We start from the raw sequence: 25,937 nt of genomic DNA on the forward strand, positions 1-25,937 counted from the left end.
ACATTATAACTTTCCTTCAGCTTACTGTGAGACACAAAAACTAAAAGCAGCATTTTGATGTATGTCTTCTTCAATAAGGAATGCTTCATTGACTTTGGTTGCTTTTTAAATTATGTATACAGAACCTTTTGTAAACTTTTTTGGGGGGCAGGATCCATGTTGAAAATATTGTTTTTATTCTTTCTTCCCTTCATCTGTTGGGTTGAGCTTCTTACACAGAAGTTGACATACTGAATTCAAAATGGTTCATATAAATTTGCGGCATAATTTAGAATTAAATTAAGAATTTGTTTATCATAAAATTTGTTAATAAAAAGGTGATTTCTAAAATAATGACATTTCATGTCATCATGAAATCATGACATCAATCATGTCATCAAACTTGGTGTAGTGGTGGATTAAAATGAGAAATAAGTTAATATTTTCAGAGAGTTGCTTGGATAAATTTAAGAGTGTTGGTGACTCTGTGGGCATAAATAATCTTACCTGACATTCTTATGGTTTCTGTGGGTTTTAAACAAAATATTCGTCTGTTTTAAGCAACACTGCCAATTTTGAAATGTATCTAGTTTAACTATAATCTAGTTTGTGAAATACACATGGATCTAGGTTTTGCTGTCAGTATGGTGCATTTTCAAAATCATGCTTTTGTGTTTTTAGAAGTTTATCCTGTTGCCATGCTAAGAGTGGAATCAAATAGGGGAAGAAAAACCAAACCCAAAAAGCATCTAGGTTAAGGAAAGTGAATGGATTAGCTGACCCCAATGTTATGAAACACAAAAATAAACTGAAAAGTGTGCTTTTTTCTCTAATTTTTTTTCATGTGCAATGGTTGTTGAATGTCATTAGTCTGAAAAGTAACAGTGAATTTATTACCATCTTTGTAATTTTTATGTGCATATGTAAGCCACATTTGATTCTTATGCAAAGTAAATATTTGTAAGCACTGTGCACTCCAGCAGTTGTTAGGTTATTTTTTCAGTAACTGTACTTGTATGTTTCTTGGAGAGCATCATGTTGGAAATGTTTATGGCAGTGTTTTTATAACAATTATTTTAAGTTCCTGCCCTTAAAACATTGCTGAAAAGCAATTCATGATGCAACAGTCTCTGAATTATTCACATCCATTTTCTAAAAAAAGTGAAAATCTGTTGCACCTGTTGTCTCACTTAAGTAGCTCTTAAATGTTCATAATAATAATACTTATTACTATTATTGATTATTGCATTTTCTGCCTTTTTTGAGGATCTTTTCAGTTTAATTTTCTGATTTTTGTCTCAGAGAATTAATTACATTTAAAAGGAGCAGTGCATACTTACCTATACTGTAGAATTATTGCTTTTGTTACAGGTCCCAGTGATCACATACGTTTTAGCTCATCAGTATTATGGATAGTCCAATTAGATAGTAGAGAGTACTTGATAGGTTGTGACAGGAGATGCCTATGAGAATTAAGGCACTGACAAATGAAGTGCTGGCCAGACTCGTATGCAGGGACTTTGAGAGGCAGAAAATTGGTTTGTAATAGACAAGTGTCTGTGGTACCTGTTTTGTAGATGAATGGAGATACTTTTAAATGCTAAGATTTTAGAATTGAAAATTTACTGGACACTTCACCCGTCCCCCTGCCAGTGCCTCAGGAAAGTTGTATTGATTCTGTGTACTCAGTGGTAGTCACTAACCTTGCAGGCTCAGACTCCAGCTCTGCTTCTCTAGATCTGTAAGGTGGCACCTGTGACTGATGACAAATGAGAGGGAAAAGCTGACTGATGTCTTAAAGCTTTGATCCCAGTAAGCATGAAAAATAGTGTTCTGCAAACGATTTGGTGCTTGGTGGGGGTTTTTTTTGTTGGCTTGTTTTTTGTGTGGTTTTTTTTAAAATAAAACTAGGAAACAATGTTTAAATTATCTTGGGCTCTATACAAAGGATGAGGGAGTTAAAGCCTTCACTTTCAAATACTTGCTGAAGGAATTGAGGCAATTTAATACAGGAGATATGGCTAGCCTTTTCATTACAACTGTGAAAACTACATGGAGAGAAAACATGAAGTGATTTGAGAGCATAAAAATGCTTTTGCTGTCAGTTGCAGTCACTTCTGGGAATTAAGAAAGCTATACTGGATAATTTGACAGCAAATTCAACTTATGCCTCGGAAACAAAAGGGTTGTTTAAAGCTGTACTACTGGAGATGATTATGCAGTACTGAAGTTGTGCTATTTGAGCAATTTATCCTAATAATGTTAGATATGATGTTCTGGAATAGGAATTTGGACAACAGAGAAGAGTGAAGAGAGTAGTGCAACCTGCTTGTAGAAAGAATGAAAAAAGCTAGCCAGGAGAGATGAGGAAAATAATCTAGAGTTGTTCAGTCTTATCAGACTGTTGGAGATAAGGCCAGGGTTGGCCAAGTCTGCTAACTCTGCAAAGTACACATACAAATAGCTGTATAGCTGATGCTCTCAAAATACACACATGATTTCTCAAAGGAGCTAAGGGAGACAGCAGTTCCAGCTTGGTGGGACTGGATAAGTTGTCATCACCCAGCACTCAGATAAACTTAGTTTACTTCTCCCCATATACTAGGATTCAGAAAACTTTGCAAACTCAGTGTCAGTGGAGCCTCTCTCAGTGCAGCGGGGTATGGGGGTGCATTGGAGGTGTACAAAGCTAAAGAGCTGCAAGTTAGCCACCTCCATTAAGAACAGAACGATATAGTATCTTTCTGTGTGTGAAACCAAGAGAAGCAATTGCAGGGGAATTTCTGAGTACTCTGGAAGAATCTTGGCATACAATACAATGCCTATGCAAGCGACTTTAAAAAAATTTTTGCTTATATAAAAATTAGTGAAGGAAGAGTAACTAATTAATTCATTATGCATCTGTGAAGTTGAATGGACAACAACTTGGTCTAAAATCGAAGCAGTTGTTTGGATATAAAACGCCAAGGTTGTGCAAATGACATGAGGTTCCAGGGCATATTTACCTGGAGAAGAGGTGGGGGACCTTTCCTCCTTCTCCTCTCCCTGTCGAGTCAGCAGCTGTCTACTGTCTTGTACCACTTGAATCATATGATCAAGGGTGACCAGGACGGTTGTGCAGCTTCCTTTGCTTGTCTGTAGGTGGCCCTGCAAAGATTGAGGGTGTATTTACAATTTGAGTGATAAAACATTTTACGCTAGTATTTTATTTCTTGCTATTTCACTTGTTGCTGCTGAGAGGAAGAGAAAAAAAATACGGTTCTAGTAGTACCATACTGCTTTGAGTATAACCAGCAAGGGAAAAAACTCTGTAAAATGTAATTCCAAAAAGGGCAGTGTTAGTGTGTGATGTATAGCATATACAGGCAAGGTAAGTATTATGTATAACAAGTGCATGTACTGATGATTACTTAACAAGAGTGTTTTACTGTTTGGTGCACAAAGTGTCATTAGCACAGTGGAAAACTGATCCACCCGTGGCAGAGGAAGTATTTAGGGGTAAAGAATATAAATATGATATTGTTTAGTCCTTAAATACAAGTCTGCATGCTGGTGCTTTTTATTTTTTATTTTGGATACTTTTGTTTATGAAAAACTGCCCCAGGTATCTCTGTGCATAGTTGTAAAAATAAGTGGATATGCTCCCCAGTCTTTATCTAAACTGCAGCATATAGAATAAATACAAGAGAGGAGATTATTCCATTACCCCAGGGCTTGGGAAGGTCGTCTTACTGCTTCTCTGAAATAACCCTGGCTTTATTAACTCTCAGAGCAAGCTGCAGACCTTGTTTGTTTCACCTGGCCTTTGAGAGAAAAAGGGACATTGCAAAATGAATGCTGGTGTTAGTATTTAATTATGAGCAGCTGTTGAATAGATGAGGTGACCTGATTAAGCTCTATTTGGTTTGCCGTATTGAATAATTGGGAGGGCGTGCACAGCCGCTGTATGGAGAGCTTTATTACATATAAATCAAGAGGAACTAAAATAAAAAAATACAATTAATAAAGTTTTCTTTGAGATCAGCTTAATTATTCAGTAATGCAGCAGTGAAATTAGGGAGTAAACAAAAGTACCTGTATTAATGTCATGCTCATGTGTGGTAAATTGATACAGCTGGTGGAGCAAAGTAAGAGTGAAAAGGCTTCTCTAGTTTGTGAAAGCTGCATGAAGGCTAAAGAGCAAATATTCAACCTTGTAAAAGTTGGTATTTCTCATTTAAGTGATATTTTTCTTAAACTTCCAAAGTTATTTGGATTTTTTTCTCCACTGTCAATATTTTGCTAGTTTAGATAAGATCACTCCCCCCCCCCAAAAAAAAAAAAGATTAGTGAAGTGAAAATATTTTTAAGACTGAAAAAATCATATCTTCAGACATGAAAAAAGTGCCATAAATGTGGTACCAGCAGGAACATTATTTTTTTCCTGTCATAAACCAGCTGATTGTTATCTGTTGGAACTTATTTGAAAGGAGGTGAGAGATTTTACATGTGTTTGTTTTTATGCATACACACTTATATATGCCCGAGCTCCCCCTCTCTTGCAGTTAAAAAGCCTGTCATTGACTTTTTTTTTATTTAATTTTGACTGCTTAGACTGGGGTTGCTGCAAAGTCTGGATTTTAAAGTTGGAACAATGTTTTGGTTTTTGGGTTGTTTTTTTTTTTTTTTTTTTTTTTTGTAGTTCTCAGTTCTAATTTAAGTGTGTGCTTGTGCTGGTAAAAAAAACTTGTAAAAGAGAATTAATAAACTAATTTGAAGTATTTTGGAAAGATTTGACACAACGAATGAGTAAAAATGCTTAATATATTGGAGTAATTAAAGACAATTCACATTTGTGGTTTGGGCATAAATGTGTAAAAATTATACCCATCTATCTTATTACATTTCCTTTTCTCTCCCTGAGGATTTCACTATGTACTTTATCTGTAATTGTTGCCAGTTTTCTATCAAGTTCCCACTGGGCTTCTGGTGCAAAAAATCTTATCCTCTCGATGACAGAGCTTGCCTGAATGATTTCATGCTCTTAGCATTTTTGTTCACGGGAATTAGGGGCAGAATGTAACTGCAGCTGAACATAGCATCTATTTTTGTAATTTTGAAGTTTAGACTCTGTTATTGGAACTAAATGAAGAGATGCAGGTGTTCTCCAGTTCAAGTCCTTTGGGATTTTTTGATGGTAGATGCTTGAAAAGAAAATGCATGTGTTTCCAGAGTCAAACAGCAGCTGTGGACAAGGATTTATGTTTTTCTCAGAACTTTGGGATTTCAAAATGTTACATTTAATCACATGCACAGAAAGGAGAGCAAATGTTAAAGATGTTACATATAAAACTAGGGGACTGATCTTTTTACCATACCAACTAGTTGTGGGAATAGAGGAACAAAGTGATCTTTAATCTTAATATGAACAATTTCAAAAGGATTATGACAGTTGCCAGGACTCTGGTCTTTTGAGAACTGTGCTCTTGCAGCACACAACATTTATATCCTCTTAATTGCTTTTAAAATCTGGCTTATTCTCATATTTTGCCTTGGAAAAAATATGAATGCTAATAGTATAAGTTACTGAAAACACAGTATTCATGTAGTCTTATGTTGGAGTAGGGTGAATTTAAATTCAGATAAGTATACATTTTTAGAAGAATTTTTCTAGTAATGTCCTGTAGTTTTCAAAATTGGATTAAAAATAGCAGTTCAACTGCCTGAAATACGAGGCTACATTTAGAAGTTTTCAGAGTTACAGAACTTGTGGGCAGAAGTATTTTGTGGTAATGCAATTTCTCCCCCCCCTTTCTCTCTCTTACGATTTTGAAATTAGTTGATTGTAGTAAACAAAATGTCTGACATCTTGTAATTTTATATCAAGTGAGGGCAGCAGATGGTGGTACTATTGAACAGTTTAGGATGGGAGGATGGTGTGGGGAAGAGCAAGTTGGTAACAGTGGTAAATGCAAGTTAGTTAATACCTATCTGAGAAAGTAAAAGCCTCTTTTTAAATGCATTTAATTTTTTACATTTACCAGCTTGTGTGTGCTCCATCCTCCCTCATTACCCTCACAGCTCAATATGCACTACAGCAAGGTTTAAATATCAAACATTATATATAGATTTGAATCACCTCTGTATCTACTGTCTTACAAAGATCCAGCACTCACTACTTTTTCTAAGAGGGAAGTAAACTTGTCCTAAAGCGCAGTCTGTTACTCCACTGGCTCCAATTATAAATCAGGGAGGGACATACTATATTATGCTAACTAGATTAACATTATTTCCAGTGGGTTGCATAACTCTGGCAACTGGCAGTAAGTTCTGGTTATAGAAAGGTAATTGCGCAATGCAGGAATAAGGCAGCTTGTTCAACTTTCCATCAAGTAATTCTGCAAATCCTCTTGGGGGAAGAGGTGTTTTCATCTCTCTGCTGACGTTGCATTCAGTTTCTCTCAATATGCCATAAATCCCTTAGCAATACATGTACTGTAGAATTCTGAAATTGTGACTAAATAGGTTTCTGAGTTTTGTAAAATGGTACTTGAAAAATTGATATTACTTTGAGATATACTGTTCAGCTGCATTATGGAAATCAACAGAGTAATATCTTTAGCCAAAGAAGTGCTTTTGCCTTTTTCCAATTTCCTTTTCTTAATAGTATCACTTAGGAGTTTGGTAATATGGCAAAATAAGAACAAAACTTGGGCAGTGAAGATGGGGACTCAACTCCAAATAGCAGGAGCCTGAGATATTGCCCTAGGAGATCTGTTGAGTGAAGGGATTGGAAAGCCTGATTCTCATCTGGGTTTATACCTTTTTCCTTAGAAACTCCTTGCCTGACTTTCTCTTTTCTTTTAACTCAGGATAACAGCGTTCTGCCTATAGATAATGTAATTGGTTTTATAGTTCTTGGGATAGGAGTTTGTGCTTCAGTACTGGCAACTGAAGATTTGAGCTCATGAGTGGTTGGTAATATGGGGTATGCAGGCTTTAGCGTGCATAAAGGAAATCTCCCCACCTTCTCTTTAAACAGTGCATAACCTACAAAATTCTGTAAAAGTAACTAAAAAAAAAAAAGTTGTTAAAAGTTGTTAAAAAGTTATTAAAAAGCCTCTTTTTTTTTTTTTTTAACTTTTAACTCATTAAATGTGTGAAAGTTAGGGAATGGCAGATACGAGATTATTTCTGCTACCTTTATTTTGTGTGTATGCATGTGTGTTCCATAGGATTTCTGTTCACTTTACAATCTGGCGGTATCAAAGTGTTTCATATGGCCACCAAAGTCATATCTAACACTTCTGGTATTGAAAAAAAATCTAAATGTGGGTTCAAATTATAACTTACATTATCCTATACTGTTATGGAAATAGATCTGTGCTTCATATATTTATGAAAATGCATTCACCTTTTCCACTTCTGGCATCTGGAAAAGCATTATTCAGCTAGGTGACTAGATACTTACTGATGATGCAGGGAGTTTTGGAAATGTGACAGGCATAGGCTCTCAGCAATTGCTGACGCATAGCTTTGGACGTTGAAATCTGTTTTTAATTGAGAAAATATATGTTGGCCAACATACTGGGATAGCTCCTACTCATTTTGAAAAAATGCCATGGGATCTTTAACTTCCATTTGGACGCTTCCCAGACATGGGCATAAGGGATTGTAACTGTTTACTTTCAAACGGTGTTTAAACTGTTTCCAGGTTTTATAATTGAATTATATTGCTCTCACTACTGCTTTGGTGATGTAAATGATTCGTATAGCATAGCTATTTTTTTGTAATGAAATGCTAAATAGATATCACTAAAAATCAGTAGACTTTTGGTGGTAAAATATAAATGCATTTTGACCAGGTCAATTTTTGTTTTTCAAAATTTAGTAACAAGTGATGAAATAACATCTTACTGAACAGAAATATAGCACATTTGATGAAAAACAGCATTAAATGAAGTATCTCAATTATTTTTAATGCAGAAATTATGATCTAAATATATATTTGTTTCTAAATCTAAAATTTTTTTCTCAGTAATGTTCATGGTTCAACTCTGTAGTAGGTTGAAAAGAAGCTACAGGTCACTCCCAAGATTCCAATGTTCTGGTTATAATACACACAAATGTACTAACAGTCTCATTTATATGGTTTAGGATGCACTCTTAAATATGCAGAGTGAATATTCAACCACATTGTGCCCTTCCACCCAAACATTACTGTCCTGAAGTTCCCACAGAAGTTCCTTTCCATGATGTTACAAATAGCCATTTGTGGTCACAAAATAAGGTTGTGCCATTACCAAGTGACTGAATAGTTAGTTTTATGTAGAAAGCAACAGTTCACAGCCAGGATTAGACAAAGCAGGTTAGAGTCTTAGCAGTATATTGATTTTTTAATTCAGCTAGATAACCTTAGTGATGAGCCCCAAGCTAAGACATATTCCTATAGTTGACCAAACTGAAAATTATTTTGGACAGATTATCTTTAAGGTGTCCAAATTTAGAAACACTTAAATTAGTTTAATTTTCTTCATGTGCTGTGAAGCTTCTGAAAATCAATCTCTAATTCTAAAATTCTAAATTCTAAAATCTCTAATCTCTGCAAACCATATAGAAATTAGTACTGCAGGAACCATTAGTCCCTTTTAACCTTTAGACCATTTAATCACTTCTGTGCCATATGAGCTGATTTCATTTTCCTTTTACCTGTGCACTGAAATAGAACTAATATGTGCAAGATACTCGTGTATGTACTTGTTGTGTAAGGTGGTAGAAATACTTAAAGCTGATACAAGGAAAACAGTGCACTGTGTAACTTTTCAGATCTATTTAATAGCTAAAATTAGCCTACTTACATAATGTGAGCATTTAATGTTGAGTATCTCTATATAACAGATTTCTAAGTACAGCAACTTCAAACACAAATACTGTATATTTGAGGTATCCTGAGATTCTCAGTATGACATAGAGTACTAAATCTATTTGAGAAATGCAGTGATAGGATTATAGTGGATATATAGTTTAATTAAATAGCTAAATATTGTTAATTATTTTAATCTGATTTACACTCTTCAGTGTAGGAAAAGGCATTTTGAAAAGGAAAAAACAATTTGTTTTTCTGGCGTCATGTCTGAAAGAGGAGATTCTAGGTGTTGCCCTAATCCTGCAGCTGGTTCAGTTAAGACAGAAACATTTGCTGGAGCAAAGTAATTTGCTGACCTGAGTCCTGAGTTCCCATTCACACACTCTTCCGCTGCTAATTGTTGGTACTGAACTCCACTTAGAGCACAGCAAATTAATGCAAAGTCTGGTTTTCCTAAGTGTTTTCCTAATTCCTAATGTATTTTCAAGATGAAATAGATGGATCTGAAAAAAAAAAAAATTGTGATTTTCCCCAGGAGATTTAGAAAATTGATTCTTTATGTCTGTAAGTAGAATAGCAAATCATTTTGGGGTTGTACTGTCTGAACTAAATGAGAACGATGCATGGTTATGCACGGAGAAATGGGTGCCCTGACAATGAGAACTGAAGGGATGGGGAGTCCCAAACAAACATGTCAGCTCTTACAGTTGACACAGTAAGAGTCTGCCTGCATCTGCCAACTCTTTCACTTTTACCCCGTGTGCATCATCTGTCACTGCACAGCTTCTTGGGCCATTTGCCTGGGATCGGTGCCAAGCTGGAGAAGTAGCTTTGACTATGCTGCCTCATGTCCAGAAATCTTGGAAAAATAGCCCACCGCCTGTGGGACGATGGACATGGAGTCAGACCAATTGGAGTTTGAGCCACATCTTTTTGAATTTCAGTGTTGATAAGTGTCATGCCAGAGGAAAAAAAGAGCATGTTCTAATAATATGATACAAACCATAAATGAAAATGAAGTATAATCTGAAAATTAATGTTAGATATCAGAATAATAATCTGAATAAATCAGAGGCTGACTGCCTCTTCCCATCTCTCCCTGCCCTCAAAAGTGTGCCTATGCTTGTTTTATTTCTGGAATAAAACTACTTAAACCATACAGAAACATTGCTTAAATACAACATAAAGTATAATAATACAACTGTCTATCACAGGGATTCCCCCCCCCCCCCCCCCCAATGGAGAAAATAATGGAAATTTTGTAAATAGAAACAATTCTCATTAGAAAAATAAGAGAAGATATGATTGAATCTAATGAAGCATTAAATACAGTGTTTGGCTCAACATTAGTGAGCAGAGTTATGGAGTGCATGTGATGGATCATCACCTCTGGATAGTATTCTTCTGTTCTGTTTGTCCGTGGCATAGAAGGTAATCAGTCAAATGTAATTAATCATATTTTAAATAAACTGGACATCTTTTCCTCACTGGGCTTTGAATAAATTATATAGACAGTATATTTTTTATATTTAGTGTAACTATGTTCATGTTTGGTTATTTATTCAACAGAAATAAATTAATGAAAAGAGAATATGAATTCTCCCTGTAATTTTGAGCTCTCTTACAATGTCCCTGCTGTGATAAGAGAAAGAGGAATTCAGTATTGAGCCAATCTTCTCTCTAGGTTGTGACCTGAAAATTCATACAAGAAAACGAAAGATGTTCAATATGTCTTTGTAGTATTTGAAAGATATTTTAGCCCAAGCCCTGGATTAATATTTTTCAGACATTAAAATTATTGCAAAATAGTTGTTATGTACATGTTTGATAATAGATTCATTATTAAAGGATAAGCTTAAAATTAATCTATTATATTAAAATTGTGTTTTTAAACCAACTCTTGGAAAACTTGATAGATACAAAGTAACCTTCAGTATAATGGAATTTTCTGAAAACAGGTGTGTGTATTTTAAAGTGCACATATCAGTCCTTTAAGCAGTTGCATGTCTAAACTAATGAAACAAAACTTTAGTGCAGATTGATAAATTTGTTTTTAATTAAAAACAGGAAATAATTAAGGTATATTTGCATTTTGGAGTTTTGAAAACAGGTATAATAAAATATAATAATAATCTTCATAATACTAATTGTATTTAGTTCAAACACTTTTATAATAATTTTAAGCCAATAATACTTTTTTATTTCTTCACTGGTAACACAACAGAATAAGTATAAGCCTGTGAAAGGGATGACTTAGCTGCTGATGCACTTCGAATGAAACGTCTTTATTAAGTTAATACAAGAAGCAGTCATGCCCTACTTGAATTACTCATTTATAATGGCTGAGCAGCAGCCTGGGTGTGGACTTTGAAATCCTGGGAAAATAAGATGTGTGCATGCATTCAAATATCTAAAGTCTTTGCTTTAGAGCAGCTGTAAAATGTTGAAGTGAGATGTCAGCTACTAGCTGTTGTCTACATTTTTAGTCCGAAGGGAGATGTGATCATTTAATTGCTAACCAAGGTTAGTATTATTTTAATCATTGCATCCTCAGTTCAAGACTTTCTGATTTCCAGAGCCATTTGAATATTTAGGACCTAAGAATCATAATATTTATCTGCTTTTTGCACACTTTTAATGCACAGATTATTCCAACTTTATTTTAAGATCTTACTTGTTTTGTTATAATACATAGATTTTTTTCTCTAACTTTTATTGTGGTTGTAGTGAGGGAGTAGTAATCCCATAGATTTGTAAAATACCAAGATAAAGCACATGTATGGGTACCAATTTCAAAAATGCTACCTCTGCGTGCTCACTAAAGACATAACATTATAAGAGCTGGTAAAAGCCATGTATTAAAAGGATGTCTGTCTTTTTGCTCTGTTGGGATGTTGCAGCTTGCACAACCTTTTGCAGATGACCGCATTGCCAGGTTCCTTGTCGTCACAGCTTGATACCATGCTTCCTTTGAAAAGATAGACATGTAGGAAATTAACTGTTCAACTTTAATTTTTCTTCAAATGCTTGCACAATGCCAAAGAGTGTCCATCCCATTACACTTGAATCAGAGATTTTTGATAAGAAGTGCCAGATGTTGTGTCTCAAGTACATCCTCACACTTCCCAAGTCCACAGTACAGAAGTAACCACTCTTCTTTTACTGCAGAGTTGTACAAGCTGTCATGACATGAGGTGAGTGAGAGCAGGAACACCCACTTCTGCTTGTTGGGATATCTGTAAGGGCAATGTGAACTTTCTTTTGCATTTTGGAGGCAGACAACAATGTCCGTGTTGTATCTATGCAGGGTACTCATAATCATCTTACAGCAGTGGGTGAGACTGCAGGGGTGCTTACTTAAGGACCGTTCAGGAATTGGTCAAGTAGTTTTTTCCTTCTTGTTTCTGTTACAAGTAGAATTAAGATTCCTTGTACTTCATTTGAGTCTGTTTCCTGGAACAGGGCATCTCTAACATGCACCATGCAAACTCGTTTTTTCCTCTGGAAAATCACTATCTCAAAGTTGTGACGGAAGGAGCAGGTGTTTTCTACACAATGGCAGCAAATTAAGCCACAAACTCAGAGGTCGTGCCTTCCTTCCTGTTAGTGGGAAAACTGAGAGGCAAGAATAATCCACCTTAAAGGCAGAAGTATGATGGTTAAAATCTTCACTAATGGTTGTCCAAGGCAGCACTACTAGAGGTATTGGAGATATAGGCAGTGAGGACAGTATTTATCTTGCACTGTTGTGCAAAGTGGAGCATGTTGGAATGGTTTGCATGGCTCTTCTCCACTGAGGTACTCTAATGGGCTGCTCCAAGAGGATGATGGAGGGATATTTGCAAGAAGGATGCAATAACCCTTGTAGCCTTGACTGTGGCTTGGCTCTATTTGGCTTTAGCTGCCACAGTTTGTCACCTCTTCTCAAATGGCAGCAGCTCAGCTCACTCCAATAAATGGTTTCTGTATATTGAGGTGTGAATATACTCGAGCAAGTGACTCCAGAACATTTGTTTTTAAAAGCATAGAAATTAGTAATTAAGACTCATACTTGTACAAAAGTAACATGAGGTAATGCTAAGGGAACAAGATGTTTTTCATTCATTTTCTGTGAGGTCCCATAGTGAAACACTTGCAAGTGAATGCTGTTATATTGGGAGCTGCTATAACTCAGGATCAGTTACAGCAGCATTTTGGTTGTGGCTTTGAGGAAATAAAGCAACATCTGAGTTCCTGCCATGCTTTCTGACATGGGGCAAGCAAAGTTCTGCCACTTCTGTCTAATACAGATACCTCTGTATGTTCCTTTTTCTTAATGCTCTTTCGAGAGGGGCTTATTGGCTCATAGCATAGCAGCCAGCATGTAGCACTGCTGTTTGTGTGCTCCTGAGCACTTGACCTAGCCTTTGTGGATAGTTGTTTTGGGGTTCACACCTCACAGGGCCATGACTTCCAACAGCATTGGAACATAGAAGCCTTCCTATTGCTGCTGCTTCAGAGAAGTAGAACCAGTGTAACAAATAAAAAAATTTCTTTTAACTAGTAAAAATGTGAAGCTAACCTAGCTTGCAGTCCTACTCCTTTTCTTTTTCCAGAGAATTTTATTTGTTTTCTTAAGAGAGATAAAGCCCTCTTCCTACCATTCATTTCTTAAACTGGAATGCCAGAATAAGAATTTGGAATGGCCAGAGTTGATTTCGTAATTACAGTTGAAAAAAGTGGAAATACCTAATTACTTCTTACCAGACAGTTGTCATAATTTTCCTAAATATTTTCATGTTTAGTTGTACCTGTATATATACATGTATGTGTATAAGTGTAAGGAGAGAACAAGATATCTATTCTCATTGTATCTGTGAATTGGATGTTCTGAGAATTGTTGAGATTTGGGAGGGAAGCTTAGGAAAATGATGTTGTAATCCATGGTACATTGTTTGACCTACCCCTATAAATATATCGGAGAGCTACAACTTGAGAGAAAATATATAAATCTTTTTAGCTCTAGATGGTCTTGTTTCCCAGAGGATTACAAGTGGAGCAGGAGGACAGTTTCTTTAATTCCTTTATCCGTAACTCAGTCCCTTTGGAGAATCTCCAGTTGGTTCTTCATACCCCAGGAAGAATGCCAGCCGAACACTGGGTGGTTTTTGACAAATCCTGCCTAGTTTCTGTCAGTACCAGTGCAGTGTGGTCGACATCTTTTGGGGAAATGCAGACAAACTCTCCTTTTATACGGTGGGATAGAAAATAGAGTAGTAGTTGATTGAGTTTTTCTAATACTCTCCAGTAGTTTTTCCTTCATAAGATAGGATAATAATAAAATATCTTATGACATAATAGTTTCTTCATAGTTATTTTAGGAATTTTTACATGACTCCACCTGGCCTTGGCCTGTCATGAATATATGACACCTGCAACACCTTTAAATGAAGTTTGCATGCCACATTATTTTATAATAGGTGTTTTAGTTTATATAAACCTGTATCAATGCTATCAACATATCAGTTGATGTTTCTCTGATCATTGATACAGAGAAAATAAGTGTTTTGAGCTTTGTATAGCTTCTTTACTAAATTTTTAGTGTGCTCTTATCAATTAAATTATCTTCCAAACAAATAGGCTGTACCTAATAAAGATACATGTCATCCCACCAGAAATCTTAGACAAAAGCTGTTAAGTATGGCAGTGTGAAATTTGTAAAAGGTGGCTAGCATCACTGGTTTTAGTGCAGTAGTTTAAGAATAACTTTACACTTACTTAGAAAGGTATAATGTGCCTTGCATGTCAGTGTGCCAATGCAAATAATATTCAGACTTTTCTAAGGCCTTTTAATATGTTTATTCTGTGAAGTGCAGTTTAATATTTAGTTACTGATAGTGTCCATTGTTGTTGTTATGCTTTGGATCAAGGAAAAGATAAAATAGTCTGAATTACAAAGCATTCAATAGCTTGAATTTTCTGCCTAAGGAATAACAAAAAGTAGCAGACTGAAGTTCAAATTTATATGGTGAATAAGTTTGAGTAGTTTTCTGTGCCATTAGCGGAACAAATTAAACTTTCGCTGGTTGAGTGCATATACCTAAACAGTGTAGTGTGGGAGGATTATCAGCCAGTTAGTCTTATTGGTTTATTGGCAGCAGAGCAGATTTAAACCAAATTTTCCCATGGCAGAGGTACTGTATCAGCGATCCCAGAAGTTTTCCTAAGAAATTTATGAAGTGGTATGAAAGTAAATTACTGAAGAACCATCAAAGCAAGTATGTTATTAATTGACAATTTATTGACTTCATCCTTACTGCTAGTTAAAAGAAAAGAAAAAAAAGGATTAGGATTCAGCCTGCACTTTGAAAGCTGCGTGAGGTCTTTTGTACGATATTTCAGTTAAGCTGTAATTAATTAACTTAATTAAACAAATATTAGTAAAAGAGTAAAAGCACACTTATTCTGATGGATCTATAAAAACAGTCATAAGATCAGTGTAAATAAGTAATGGAAAGTGTGAATCTGGGTCTGGTTAGGGCAGAGTGTAACACCAGTTATCTTTGATCTTCTAAGAAACTTAGTGCTTGCTCAAGCGAATCTCCAATAGACCTCACTGACTAATTGCCAAAGAACTGCTGGGTCTTTACCCTTCAGGTTAAGGTCAAAAATATATTGCTGTTTATTATACTGGAACATTTCTTTGTGCCTAGGTTTAACACATTTAATTCAAACAGCATCGCAACTTGCTTTCATTGTTTATTATTTTACCTGTATTAGAAGAATGGGCTAGTGATTACAGTAGAAAGAAGCTATCTTGTGTTAATTCCTTTTTCTTCTCTTAATTTACTGGTCCTGGCTAATTATTTAACTTCTCTGTGTATCAGTTAATCTGTAAAAATATATGTTACCATCCATGCAAAATACTATGGGAATTACCATAAGACTATTTTCAGACTTTTGCTTGGAAGGTATTATGTGAAGCCTGGAATTCTATAGTGATAGCAGTTATATATTAAGTACTAGTGAGCTTGCTGTAGGTTTTTTTAAGCATCTAATATTTGAGATAAGAATTTAATTCCTGCTAATATTATATGGAAGTGGAGGTCTCCTTAAACACTTAAAAAAAAAAAAAAAAAAAAAAACCAAACCCTAAAGCTGTTTTTCCCAGATTAATAATGTATAATTTAAATTTATAGGTTTTTTATGTCAGTCTTGATTAAGACGCATAGATTTAACGAAAGGAATATTTTTCCTGTTACTAATAGTCCCTAAAGCCTCCTGTATGTAAAACACATGAACTCTCTCCCCTTCTGCCTTTTTCTGACGCCTGTGAACTTTTTCTGTTGCTTTGAAATGGCTGATAATTTTTTTTGCCAGGTAGGAGGGAGAATGCTTGACTTTGACTCAGCGTTGAATTTCTTGAGAAAATATCATTCTGAGCAGTGTGTCCACAATGGGAGTTATTACAGAAGAGTTTACTTCACTATCAGGTTTTTTGGCTAATTTACCCATGAAAGCAGTCTCCTAGAAATCTGCTTAATCATTAATACTGTTTTGAAAATAAACATTGTGTAAGGAACTGTCCTTTTCTATTAAATGCTCCAAACATTCTAAATAAATCTAAGAAATTTTTTTTCAGTCACCCATGATATAGTTCCCTTCTTTGATATTGTCAGTTTTACCTACTTTGTTCATGGTACTTCAACTTTGATCTCGACTAATTGCCATTAAATTCACACCGCTTACTGACTTGGCAAGCCAGAGCAAGTTAATGCTATTCATCATAAGGAGACCAGTTACTCTATTCTGTCCCCTCTAGGCATGTGCTTGTTTGTTTAACAGCAAAATGATTTGAGCAGTTTTACATATGCCACTCATACATTTTCCATATGAAAATTAATAACATAGCAGAATTCTACAACTGAAGGTTTTTACATGTGTTTATTGCTTAAGACATAGGTATATTTAAAGATATTTTTTCATGCTGTTTCAAATGCTGCTTCTATCCCACAGTAAGATTTCACACAAGGTATTTGGAGCTCATCCTTTGGTCAAAGAAGGATTTTTGTCTGTTTGGTTGTTCTTCACTTTTCAGAATAAAGATTGCTATTGCCTGCTCAAGCTATTAAAATGCATTTAAATGAAACAAATGCAGGCTTTTTTCTAGGGTTATTTTCCCCCCCTTAAAGACTTGAGACTGTTTGATCTTGGGTGAAGAAGAGACAGAATATCCCAAGTCAGTGTCTGTTCTGGGGCATGTCTACTGTCCTCGCCCAGCTGATGTTGTGGTAACTTCTAGGCACCGCATAATTTACCAGCATTAATGCTGATAGGGAGGAATTAGTTTATTAAATAAGTATATTTATTAATTTTAGATATTTTAAAATATTAAAATCATATTTTAAATATAAAACAGTTCTGATGAAGTGAGTATGTTGTAAAAAATTTCATCTATATTAACTTACACTTTTTTTTCCTCCAAAAGGAGGAGGACTGCATTCGCTGGGAAATTGGATAGTTGTTATTTTTAGCCCCCCAATCCAATATTGCCTTTAAGAAATGTCTGTTTACCAATAATAGTTCCTTTTCCCAGAGGATGTAATGACAATGTATATTTGAGGCAAGGTGTAACATCAAATGCATTATTAATAAGATAAGAATAAACAAAAATCATGAAGTAGATTTTTATAATCTGTGTTGTTACATTGACTCTTAATTTGAAACTGAGGAAAAACTTCAGATGTGTTTAGCAACATTATTACTAAATCCTCCTGAAAGCAGCTTGGGAGATAATAATAGTAGTTCAGGCATTTGCCAGTATGTTTGTTTGAATCTTTCAGAAGTTCTTTGACCTTAGTTAATAATAAATTTCCTGCGTTGTGAGAAGAATCTTTCTGGTATAATCACCTCTCTTTAGAAAAAAAGAAGGGGGAAGTACATTTGAAAAATCAGAACACATTTTTGTTTGTAGAAAAATGTAGAAATGCTGCTTTTTTCTTCCCCAAAACATTCAAATCGGATTTTCGGATTTGATCAAAATTCTTTGTGTGGTGGGTTGTTGGTTTGTTGTTTTTTTTTTGTTGTTGGTTTTTTTTTTTTTTTTTTTCATGAGCATCTGTTCTTTGGTGAGTTTTTTTTTTGGTCACTTAATGTTCTTTATTTCCACTTACTGGTACCATCTAGTGTTTTTCAGTGTCTGTCTTAAGTCTGCAGAAGTAATCTTATTGGAATATTCTTTGAATTTTAATCTGCCTACACTTTTTAATGAATGTTTATATTCATTAACTGCATGGAACAGTTGAGCTGTCTACTGTGAAGTTTTATGCATTTTGATAACTAAGACAATTTAACTGTCTTTAATTTTTCATGTCCGATATATGTAATGAATAAGAACATGGAGAGGGAAATAATGTGACACCAATATGATGCGAAAAATAATGGATAAACCTGAACTTGCAGTAGGGCCCAGCAGAAGCTATTGGACAATACTTCTCAAGAAGTACTGAAAAACTACAGTATGGTGAACTGCAGCCAGACACAACTTTCTCCATTACTTGGTTAAATGCTAGGGTTCGGTAATTAGCGCAGTTATGTTGTTGCTGCTGTTTTTCTGGATAGTAACATGTCTTAAGAACCAGTTTTAAAAGAAATGCTTCATGATGCCATCATTGTTCAAACAATTTCACACCACAACAAATTGCCTGTAAAGTGCATAGAGTGGAAATCAAAGCAGAGCTTAGCCAGGTGCCAGAAGCAATGTAGCCAACTGGAAGTAGAAACCTCACCTGAACTGACTCACTCTCTTCCTTCTTACATCCCACACTAATAAGAAAAAAATTACACTCACAACAGTTCTGTCGGGTGGATCTGCTAGAAATTATGGTATGAAGACATTAATAGTAGCCTCAGCATTAAAGATTTCTAACTACTGTGCAGATGTATTATGTGTTCAGGATTGTTTTGGGCCCTTAGGGCCCTTCATCTCATTTTAGAATGATGTAGTGTAAAAGCTTTTTGTTTGTTTGTTTTGGTTTTGTGACACAGTTTTCTCATAAGACTTGTGTTAATGTTCAGGAAGCAAGATTTAAATAAGAGACTGTTTCTTGTTTTAGTGATGTTTGAATTCTTTCTCCAGAAGAATAAAATGTGATGTGAGACAGTTAAATACAGTAAAAACTGAAATAAGCTGTCCAAGCTAAAATCACTAGACCACCCAGGTCTTAGACCACCCAAGGGACCAACAACAGGCAATTGCTTGAAAGAGGTGGCCTTTTACTAGAGGTCGAACAAGTTGTATTGCAGATCTTGGAAATATTTGGTAGTGATTTCTTAATGCAGTTGGCTGCCTACTGGAGGTGGTCCTTATTCTAAGTTCCCGCTATATAAGCAGTGTCACTCTGAAAATGGCCCTCCTTATTTACTTATGAACTTAACCTTACAAATTTTTTTCTCTTTTTAGGGCAAAAGTAAAATTAGTAGTTTAGCAATGTGTTGCTGCTGAGTACAGATTTCAAGTTATTACAGAGTTTGTGTAGTGTCACATGTAAATGAGATTTTTTTAACAGGGGGATATTTGATCAATGCCACTTTTAGGATTTGCAATGAGAATCAAATCGGAAGCACTCATGTAAATAATTCTTTCTTGAACTGCTTTAACTGTACTTCTGTTTGTGAGAAATGGTACAATATGAAACCAGCTAATTCAACATTAGAATTGCTCTATTCCCAAGTTTAAATGGCCTTTGGAAAATGTAGAAAATCTGTTCTTTGCAAATTATTGAAAGTAGCAGGTTTTGTCCATAAAACCACAGTAAAGTGATGTATATGAACTGTGCAAGTATTTTCTGTGACTGAATATTTTCAATGTGGAAATGCTGGGAAATTCCCTTGAATTAAAGTGTTTTCTGTGGCAATCATCATTTCAAGATGGTTTCCCATTCTGTTCTTTTTTAAATTTGTTAGATAAAGTGTAAGTCATATAACTTAACCAACCCAAACAAACATTTTTATGTACATGCTTTTGTAGCAATAATGTTATTGTAATGATGATAGCAAACCTTCTTTATATCTTTAAGTTGAGAGGTTATACCTTCTATTACATTAACTATTATTTGGGTTCAGAATCCCTCTGTCATGTCTCAGTAAAATCTTATATTTCTAGAACCTTCTTATTTCAGTAGCTAGAGAAAATATTTAAAAGTAAACAGTGGCATGTTATGCAAAATTTCTCTAAAGCATATTGCTTTATTTCTTTAGCATTCTTTTCCATTATAGGTTTTATTTAACATTTAGTTTTCTGATTTTTCTTTTCATCCTTTCTTAAAAGTAAAATAAAGGTAGCATCTAATTTCTCCCTTCTTGCAAGCTGGGTAAAGCACTGGCTAAATAATTAATTTCACTCCTACTAGAGGAGTGAAATTTATTTTATAGATACAAATCTGTGTACTTTTGTAGTGTTTTATTTAATCTAAAATGAATACAAGTGTTCTTACGGCCCTGTTGAAAGATACAAAGAATTCCTGTTTCTTTGCAAAATAGGAAGCAACTTTTGAATGAAGAGGACCTCAATTAAAGCCCTGTAAGCACCTGAGGTGCTTCTAGAGCAGCAAGATACAGGCATGGCAGGTCAGATGATGCAGGTGGTGTGGAGGGGGTACTGATGGGATACAGTGTAAATGCCTGAATGTTGTGCCTTTGTATTATTGTGGATATATGTATAGGTGCATACACTAATTTTGATCTGTGCATTAATAATAGTTTAATTATCAAATTAATATTACTCATACAGAAGTTCCACAACTACTACTCTCTTCATTAAATTATGTTAAATAGTGGTGAGGCAGAGCCCAGAATAACAGACCCAGCCTGTTTTTTTTTAATTAGTATTTTATGTATGTGGAGTATAAGAATATAGACTTGGGTCATCCACATCATCAAATGAATTGCAGGTACCAATCTAATCATAATTTTGTCAGAACAGTTCACAAAACATCCAGTCCACACATCCTACAAGCAATAAAGCCTTTCCGTTTTACCACCCGATAACAAACTGAGTAAAAAAGAAAAAGAAAAAAAAATTATTGAGATAAAGTAGTAGAGAGTATACTAATTATGTTTTAAATTTCTTTTAATAAACAATTATATGATGAAGTAATACCAGTGATGAAGAAAACAGTCAGCGTTATTTATAGGTATAGAGATAAGTTGTGTATTTTTATTACCGACCTTTCTAATTTTCCTCCAGTTCCATAATGCTAATACTTTGTTGCAAATCTATGTAAACAGACTCCCGATGAACAGTTTTACTGGGGGGAATGTTCTCGGCAGGGCTTTGTTAACCTGACATTCTGTGGTTTCGCCTCATAAAACTAGCAAAGGGCTCTCTGCATGGAATGTTAATGGGGTGAAGTAATGAATGCAGGATGGGATGTAAGATTTGAGCATGCATAAAGTCCTTACTTGGGGGTTTTGGAGGAGATCCTTGCAGACAGTAGCTAAGAGATAAAAGCATTGGGAATTTTTTTTTAAGCTAACAGTTGGATCTCTCTGCTGGAAAATGGGCTTTGAAGTTTAGTGGTGGTATGAATGTCAGAAAGTAATTAAAAATCAAGCTATATACACTTATTTTAATTTGGTCTTGGTGAAAGGAGTAAAGTTGAGGATCATCCCCTTGGTTTTAACACAATTTAAAAAATTGTTCCTATTTCAAAACATTCTTATAAATTGTGTTCTTTTTAGTTATGCAGTAGTATACTGTAATGAGATTTTCTTTAAGAGGAAGGTTGCTTGTGCCATACCTTTACTTTCTTTTGAAAAGTAGTACTTTGGGAAACATTTGACTAAACTAATTTAAATTTGTGGAATTTGTAATTGCTATTCTGGGGAAAATATATTCAATACTTTCCTTCATAGTTCCCAAGGAACCAAGCAGTGAAATTTTTATACAAGTCCAGTGCTAATTAGTTACGTTGTTGAGGCATGACCTGATCTTGAATTTGATGTAAAGGGACTGAAAACATCTATGGATGAGCTGTTTCTTGTTCTGTGTAAGAGTGATGTTTGTTAGTTGAGGGCCCAGATCAGGTCTGGTGAAGCAGGTGTATTTGTGTTACAGTAAAGCGCACCCATAACTGTCAATCTGAGGATTTTGATCAGATCCCCCCTCCTTAATGACTTGGTCACTTCATCCTCTCACTACTCACTGTTCAGGTGCTGCTCCATCAGAATGGCTAACCTGAAGGGCTTTAGGCTCTCCCTGTAACATTATTAGATACATAACAGTGAGAAGGGTTGGATAATTGTGATTTGAAACAGATGGTCCTTGTTTTGGAGTTGGGGTGTTGTCTTTTCCACAAGACAGAAGATTTTTTTTTTTTTAATTTCTTGCCAAAGTATAAACGGGCAGTTGCATTAGAATGAGGTTTCGTGATATGGAATGACAAGTACCGATACTACAGAGAAATGATACAGCTTATTTGGGGAATAAATACTGATTCAGATTCAAGGAAAAAGAAATGACCACCAAACAGTGGGGGTATGATAAACTAAACATTGGGAAAATTGCTTACTAGGTAATTTTAAGAGTAGATAGTCTTAGCTGTCTGATACTAGGCAGGGGGCAGACCTGGGCAAACTCAAATTTACTTATTTACTGGCATTTGTGTTTATCTATGCATTTGCATCTAAGATAAAGAATGGGGATAGCATCAGTCTAGTCACTACTTCCGATTTTCACTAAGTTTTGAGAAAACAAGTTTGTAGCACTGGAAGAATACAGGTGTTGGGGTTTTTTTGGGTGTAGGGCGTGAAGAAGAGGGGGGGTTTAAAGAGAGACAGGATAACTTTTGTAGTAGTAGCATTGCTGGCTGATACCAGTTCTAGATAAATTGTGGAATATGTGTATGGAATTTCATATGCATATGGAGTACAATTAATGCCAGTAAAAATGGTCATGAGGGAACGTGGAATGTGAGATGCTTACTTCTATCAGCCAGATGCTGTTAAAATGAACAGTAGCACAAAAAATATCACTTTGTAATGTTGAGGTAATATACATAGGCTTGTGTAATTTACCTGTTTTAAATAATGAAGTGTCTTAGTTTATTAACATTTTTAAAAAGGCAGTCAGGAGATAGCTTTATAATCTATGAATATTGGTAAGGAAACAGATTTTTCAAGTTCTTCAGAATCTAACAAGATTGAATAGTGGTTCTAGAACAATTTAAACTCAGGTGTGTGTATTTTAATGAAGGTAATGATTAGAACAATTTATGAAGGACAATCAATGTATCCTCTATTACTGGAAATCTTAAAACCAAGTGTGGGCTTTTTCAGAGGATGTGTTCAAGTACAGCTATAATGTTTGAAGGCTAATTCAGGGAAGTTCTGCCACCTGCTTTTCAGTAGAATTAATTAATTAGGTGAATGGATCTTGACTTACTGCTGTCTCTCACTTAGTACCTGGTACTGATAGGATTTCTATAATAATCAAAGACTATCTGGTAAGTTAGCAAGATCCATTACTAGTCTTTCCTTGGAGCTTTTTTCCTAAATTCTTAAGCTGTAGAATTCTGTACTACTTGTTCTTCCTCTTGAATTTTAGAAATAAAAATATACAAAGAAAGAACTTTAAAGAGTAATATGCAGCTTAATGCCAGTAATTGTCATGGACATTATGTTTGGCATATTAAGTACAAGAAAGATATGTATTGAAGACTAAGATTGCAGCTGGCCCCACTCTTGTAGGCATTCAGGTGTGCTCTCAGTAAGATGCAATCAAGTGTCTCAGTTCATTCATGCTTGTTTCTGGTCATTCAGATTACCTCAGAAGTTTGGGTTTGTTGGTTTTTTCTCCAATTTGATAGCAAAAGTTCAAAGTTTCGTTTAAAATGCAGGCTTGAAATATTTAAATTTTAACAACCTGTTGAGTATGTTGTATACTGTTCCGTGGAACAGCGATTGCATTGCACTGATGGCACCCAGCTGCATGTGTGCCCTTTGGATTGTGCCTTTGTCAGTGCCTAATGAAGATACAAGATTTGGATGAGAGCAAGCTGGCTGAAAGCCAGATAAGATGAGGTGATGGCAGTGGTTTAAGAGAAGCAGCTGGAGGAACCCTTGGAGGTCATGTTATTCTTTGAAGGAATGTAACCAGTATTAATTCTCAGAGCACAAAAAGTGTACTGACTAGGTGCTCATTAAGCCAAACTGGGTTAGTTTTTGTTTTTTTTCCCCACACCAAAAAAAGATAAGTGGGTTTAGTGGGGCAACTTTTTTGCTGACACTGATAGAGCATTAGCATCTCAGAAACTAAAGAGTGTGTAATGGCAACTGCAAATATTGTACAATGAGGTCTTAGAATTGTAAGAGAAAAATTAGAGTGTTCTTTTGTTTTTTTTAGATCTCTTTTAGTTTATTTCCTCTTTTTTTTTTTTAATACTCATGTATTTAAGTCTGTCTTAAATATAACCAAATTCTCAACCATTGAAATGTGGGAATGGGTCTTTAATCAAGTGTTCACTTTTATTTCATGATTATAAAATGTGGAGAATTAACCCCCCCCTTTTTTTTTTAACTTCCAATATAGTGGTGCATCAAGTTTCTGTTGAGGCTCTTAATTTGCAAGGTCTGCTGCTTAATTAGAATATTTTTATTACTAAGGACAATTTATCTGTATAATTTGCTTTTAATGTAGTTTTTAAAGTAAAACGTTAGCTAGTTACTCTTAAAGGACAGTTAAGAGTGGAGTAAGAAGATTTTAGTGGGGTATTTTGTCATCTCTTTTTGAAGAATTGCTCTGTACGCTACTTCAGAAAAAGCAAAGAATGATGATTAGAGATGAAAATTTTAGAGGTTGTGCTTCACATTTCTTTTAAAAAGGTATATTTATTGCTTGGATGATGACAAAACATAAGAACAATATAAATTGCATACCTTAAATCTTTTACCAAAGGAGCAGTGATATTTCAGTTTATAAACTGTTGTTATTTCAAAACAGAATCTTATGTAAGACACCACATGAATAAGATGCAAGCAGACAATATTTACTTACCTATTTACTCTGGCTTCACTAGAATGAAGGAAGCAGCATTGGTTTTGGCTGGTAAAACGTATAAACCTTCAGCTAATACGACTTTTTAATGTCTGTCCAGGATTGACAGTTGTGTGGTCTGGTTTAAAACTGGATGACAGAGATTGTTGCAAGAGTAGAAGCCTGAAAACAGAAGTCAGCCAAAAGTGAATTAATGCCCAATTTCTATCCACATTTAATTCTCTGGTGTGTATATGTATTCATGTGTGTGGTATTTACTAATAAACCCACTTTGTTGGTAAATTGTCAATGATTTGAGGAAAAAAATTCCTGTACATGCAATTTAATAGGCGATTTGAATGGTGTTGCATCATTTGTGAAAAAGCATTGAATAGATCTGTTCCATTTGGAAAAAAATTGAGGAAAAAAAAAATTGGGACACAGAGTTTGATTCTTAAGCAGTGTTACAATACCTCCACTCCATCCCAAGTTTAGGGTTCTTGAGTTCACAGTCTCCATTGGCATCAGTGCATGTGTTTGGCCCTCACCAAAGTCATAGGGAGCTTTTAGAAGTCTTAGAGCTCACGCACTCTCCTGAGCACTAGCACTTGGGGAAGACCCAGAGGGTCCCTACGTATGCATTCCTAAGGCTCAGGAATGAGTTATTTCCCGAGAAACTAAAGATGGTTCTTCAGCTGTCCACAGCAAGAGCCTTTCTTTAATTCTTTTTAACTTTTCAACAGGGTTGTTTTATGCCAATACTAGTAAAACTTACATTTGTTTGCTGAAAAGGTCGTGAACCTAGTAAGATTTGGGGCCAGAAGAGAACATACGAAGTCTTCTAATGATAGTAGGGGTTGGAAAGCTAGCACAACAAAAGCCAGATTAGTCTGCATGTAATGCAAGGAACCTTATAAAAGGAATGTTTCCAGTAATTTTCCTTTACCTCTTTCTACTGTGCTGTCCCCTTCTGCTCCTTTAAGCCCAGTGAGCGCCATATTTTTACCTCATGAGTATCACATATACCTTTTAAAAAGAGAATAAGCGCATTAGAAGGTCTTAAAGAGAAGTCGGGGGGCTAGTAAGAAACTTGCAGAGACT

The 25,937-nt window shown here is 35.2% G+C and overlaps 1 protein-coding gene across 10 annotated transcripts in view; it reads left to right on the top strand.

The window, feature by feature from the left end:
* VPS13B (vacuolar protein sorting 13 homolog B) overlaps positions 1-25,937 on the top strand; it is a 491,276-nt gene that overhangs the window by 163,612 nt on the left and 301,727 nt on the right. The gene's annotated exons all lie outside the window — the stretch shown is intronic.

The sequence above is a fragment of the Mycteria americana genome, chromosome 2 (genome assembly GCF_035582795.1).
Source record: "Mycteria americana isolate JAX WOST 10 ecotype Jacksonville Zoo and Gardens chromosome 2, USCA_MyAme_1.0, whole genome shotgun sequence".
In the NCBI taxonomy this organism is placed as follows: Eukaryota; Metazoa; Chordata; class Aves; order Ciconiiformes; family Ciconiidae; genus Mycteria; species Mycteria americana.